The sequence below is a fragment of the Chanos chanos genome, chromosome 3, assembly GCF_902362185.1.
Source record: "Chanos chanos chromosome 3, fChaCha1.1, whole genome shotgun sequence".
NCBI lineage: Eukaryota > Metazoa > Chordata > Actinopteri > Gonorynchiformes > Chanidae > Chanos > Chanos chanos.
The window spans coordinates 27,419,752-27,425,273 of NC_044497.1; positions in this window are offsets into that span (position 1 = coordinate 27,419,752).

A 5,522-nucleotide genomic window follows, 5' to 3' on the forward strand; every position below is an offset into this window, starting at 1 on the left:
CACGGCCATCTGTAAGTCTGTACAGGCTGAGCATTGCAGGTTAGTTCTACCCCGTGTCCCTCTGTGAAAGGCAGGGAGCACACTGCTGTGAGGAGGTCTCATACCAATGCTCCCGTCTTTTCCGTCTGTGTTGGGAGAGAAAGTTTTAATTCCCAAGAGAATGTTTTTTGGCTTTTGTTTGTGTGTGTGTGTGTGTGTGTGTGCACGTGTGCGTGCGTGTGTGTGCGCGCGTGTTTGTGCATTCGTGTGTGCATGTGTGTGTTTAAAAGGCAGTCTAGACCTCAGTCTCTACTGCGCAGAATTGTAAACTGTGGCCATGTAATGCACTGGATTAAAGTGTCCAAAAACAGCTCACAAAGAAGCATCAAAACCTGTATGTTGCCCAGTTTAGAAGAATTCGCAGGGACTTGAGAGTGCGTGGGACTTTTTTTGTCTTTGCTTATTTATTTGTTTTTTAATGTGTAGTTGTATTATTGTTGAGCACACTGTGAGATTTGAACTTGTTCAGGAGGTAGTCATCAGAAGAGCTCACAACGCTGACCCAGTTGTCCTGTACACATTAGTACTCAGATATTAATATCTTTTAAGTAGCAGTCAGATTTAATACTGAGCAAATAAGGAGCACATTAAAGGACATTAACTATACTGTGGTGAAAAAGATCATTTGTGTGAGAAACAGACCGTTAAATTTCTTAGAATGTTAATTTCCTGGGGGAAATTCTTTCCACATTTTTGTCCCAAAATGATCTTATACATAGTGTGAGAAGTATGTTTGGTGTGAAATGTCAGGACTTCCTTTAAATGATCTAATTTTGTGAGATGGGATTTTGTCTGTTATGACACTGTCTGTGATTGATTTTTTTTTTTTTTTCAGATTTTTAAAATGTCATTATGGGGAAGAATGTGCTTTTTTTTTTTCATTTCATTTCATTATACGTCTTGTAAAATATTGTGTCTCTGTGTTCATAAATCACTTTGGTATTTTAAATCTGTATCCGTCACTCCTCAATTTTTGTTTCATATTTCATAGTATTCATTTTACTGTTCTAAACTGAAGGTACTACTGATTTTTTTAAAAAAAGAATTACATCACTGGACCCTGATTATTATTATTATTTTTATTTTTTTATTTATTTTTTAACAAGGAATCGTGCATGATCCTGTCCAGTGAAGTACATTATCAGTATGCCAGGATCTGTCCAGCTCTTTTCATCCAATTCAGAAGTACCTTAAAATACTTTAGATATCACAGACAAGTTCAAAACACGCACGCACACACACACACACACAAAACAGTGCCAATTCCCTTTTTGTTTGTTTTTTTGGGTCTTTTTTTAAGCACAGCCAATCTCAAAGAGCCACTGATGTTTTGACTCAGTTCAGACACTGAGGGTTCGGACAGAACCTGACATGCGGCAGTGAGAAAAAATAACTCTCGAGGACTGGAAGTGTGTTGCCACTTCATGCTATGTAATGGACGTGGTCTCTTTACCCAACAGTGTGCTTGTGTCCATGTGTTTTCTCTGTCAAGATCGGTAAAGATGAGTTCCTGTGTCAAGTTCAGCAAAAAAAAAAAAGGGGGCAGTTTTTAACTGAATGGTTGATGTACATAATAATTGTGTATACATAAGGTATAATGACACAATGTAACAATTGGAAAATGAGTGATTTCGATCATATAGACTTGAAGAAGCCCAGACCACTGGTGAAATGTGGGTAAGCTTCTGGTTATGTTGCTCTGTGTTAAACACTGGGAGTCAGAGGAGCAGGGCTGTGTCTAGATCAGAGAAATAACCAAAAAAAAAAAAAAAGGCAAGTGACTACTTGTTATTTATGTACTGCTTCTTGTTTTCCTTTTCCTCTTGATTTTGGGATATGCCTTTGTGTGTGTTTTAAGTAAATATTCAGGTGAAACCCTGAGACAGAGGTTATGACAGAGAGAGGGGATGCAGCACAAGCATGAGAGGCCTGGTATGGCTACTCAGCTGCAGAAATGGATTCGTGTGTAAACCAGAACTGTTTGCATTTGGCGAGCTGACACAGTTGTTGCTGTTCAAACTTTTGTTTTTGTTTTTTTTTTTGGTTGTTTGTTTTTTGTTCTCAACCTCGTTGGGAATTTGCTCTCAAGATTCCTTTTACTGGCCACCTGCAACTGCAATCATTTAAAACCATGCTTAATGAAAGGGGTCTTTTCAGGGTTAGTTTTAAATATGTACATAACTGAAACACAGTAAAAATCTTTTTTTTATTACCACTGTTGTCACATTTTTCTTGAGTGTTTTTCCCTCCCCAGGCTTCTGTGGGCTTGGTAAAGGTATGACAGCCTATTTTTAGCCTTGGCGTTGACTGGATACAGTCTTACTAATTTGCATAAAGCTCCTTTTACCATATCCCTCGCACCTCATTAAAGCCTTGGTAAAGTAATCAATCAATCAGTAAGGTTATGAGTAAGATTATGATTAGCTCTGAATGAGTTCTGCTAATTAGCATTTTCAGTTACATTTTGCCTGGGGTCACCTGTACAGGTCAGCTTGTCTTCAAAATGTTTATTCAGGGCCCTGGCTTTTCAACATGGAGTTTTGACACAAGCTTTGGTACTTGAGACAGTACTCAAATATCTGAGGTCTGAAAAATCCCAGTACAGCTAATCAAGCGACACAGGCCGGTGTACTACTGGTGACCAGTCAGAGGGACTGGTTCATTATAATGCAACAGACTGGGATACCCAGCTTTAAAATTTCACCAAGAGCCTGACGAATCATGTTTCTTGTTCGGGACATTCAATGTAGCATACAGACACAACTTATATTTAAAATGCATTTTTATTTTCCTTTACAAGAAATAAAGCAGACAAAGAAATAAATGGAGGAAAGAGAGGGAAGGATGGGGCAGCAGTATATAAAGAGATGCAACCTCTGGCGTCGTCAAAAAATATGTACAATTCAAAATTATATCCATACAAAACATGCCACATACAATAAAAATGATCATTTATTCTTCTTCCCTAAAAGTAGCTCTGCTTTACAGATGCAATATCCTTTAAAAAGTAGGTTAGGTAAAAAACAAAAAAACAAACAAAAAAAAAACAGCAATCTAATCTTTATTAAATTAAAAGATATGCAATTATGCAACTTAAATTAAGATATTCCAACAGAGGGTGGGAATTACCAGGCTAAAAAATCCAGTGAGAGCCAATGCGTTATCACGTTTTTCCCTTGAAAAAATTGAAACAACGGAAATAGGTTGACTGCTTCCAATATTTGTTTTAAGTCTATGCTTCTTCAGAAGTACTTTAGGTCACATGATTTGAGTGCAATTCTATCTCTCAGGTAATGGGAATAATGTTGAATATTGACGTCATCACATACATTGTTATAAGGAGCCATTTCACAAGTTATAGAAACACATTCACTTCTATAGGGAAGAAATAAGAACAGGACACTAATTTCAATAACAATTATCATCTTGGGATAATTCAAGATTTCCCATTTACTGAATATACTAATCCAATTGTGACCAATTCAAGGAAAGGTTTCGGGAATTCACAAGCAGTAGCATAAATAATTGTAAATGAAGAAATATACGTGAACAATATTACATAAATACACAAATGCTATGCACCATTTTACGGTTTCTCAAAATGATCTATTTCCAAGATTAAGAAATATTATTACGGACAACTTTCCAACATGAATCCCATCTCAAGCATTTGTCTCATTCACCTCAATCACTCATCCATATCATTGGTGAAGACAACCATTGGTAAAGATAACCATCACGCCATTTTTTTTTGTTTTGTTTTAACTGTATGTTGTCTTATAGCAAAAAACGCTAATAGAAAAAACAGGTTAATGCAAAAACACTCTGGTTCATATACATAAAGATATTACTTAGTTTGCCATTTTACATATATTTATATATATATACACACATTTACTCTTTCTGATAAAATGATATCCAGTGGTTGATCTTGTTTTTTTTCTTCAATTTTATTACTCTACAATTTTGATTTTATTGATTAAAAAGGGGTTGATAGAGTGTTTCTGAGCCCCTTCAATATATACAGTTTGTACACCTTGCATTTTTTTTATTAATGTGAGGTCATAAGTCGGGGAGGAAGGAACAAAGCAGTTTGGGGTTGGAGGAGACTTCACTCATCTCCCTTCTTTGAAGATCTACTTTGTTTTTTTTTTGTTTTTTAATTATTTCAACATAAAAGAAAAAAATGCCCTTTTTTAAATAGTCTTCCTGCCCTTGCTTCAAGCCTCCAGAGGACAGTGCTACCACTATCAAGCCAAAATACAAGAGATTTAAAAAAAAAAAAAAAAAAAAAGATGCATTGAGTGTGGTCAGGCAGAGAAAGATTCAATACAGTAAGTTTACAACAGTCCACCATGTTTTACAGAGAGGAAGAGGCATATATATAAAATTCCTGGTTGGAGTGATGAGATAAATTTGGATGTCAAATGGACATGTGGTGTTAGGACTCATGATGGAAAAACGTGTCAAATGGTATAGTAGTCTTGCATCATAGGTTACCTTCTCTTTACTGCACGGCCTGTGTGTGCCTGTAACATCAAGCATACAGTTCTCTCAGCTGAGGTTAGCTGGACTTAATCGTTTTTCTTTTTTAATCTAGAAACTTCTAATTGCACTCATGATTCATTTCACGTCTTGGCTTTAGCTGTGGAACCTGTCACAGAATTCGCTCCATCCTTAGCAACAGAAGAGAGAACTCGGTTGTGCGTTTAAGCTAAAAAAAAAAAAAAAAAAAAAAAGGGAGGAAAAATAAAAGCATGATTTCTAGATGTGTACAGGCAGAAAAAAATGAAGTGGAACAGCTACATGAAGTCTACAGTTATTTTAGGTGGCTTCTCAGACTCAAGACACCCGTTTGGTTTTTGGATTGATCTTAAGTAATGCACGATCATATTGAAAACTCATAATATTTCCTTTGTATACATATTTTACGAATAGTTATGGAGGCTCAATATTGTAAATTATTAGAAGCGAAAAAACAGATAAGAGCAAACCTGCTGCTTAAGTTTCCCTGCTTATCCGAGAAGGCATTTGCCATGAAAAAACATTCCTACCTTCCCCTTTCCACAGTAGCACTTAACAGTTTAATACAAAGCAGTCACTTCCCACAAACTCAATGAGGTAGACTGGTTCAAACTAACCCACCTTTAAACTCCATATAATAAAAAAAATGTGGTGCCTTGTGAGCCATACGTCAATATTATCTCAACTTTATATTATTTTCTACATCTTATCCATCAAAGATACATTAGTTCTGTTCAGAGCCACTCCAAGATTGTCTTGCCAAACGTCCATATTGTCAATCTTCATTGATGACTTGATGGGAGAGTGTTGATCTAGGGTGTAGGGGTGGCAGGAAAAAACAAAAAACCAAAAAAAAAAAAAAGAGAGAGAGAGAGAGATAGGTCCTAGCTAAAGTGTATTAGTTCATCATAGTTCTTACATGGCTTTAATCAAAAGTTTGTCACTGAGTTCTACCCTAA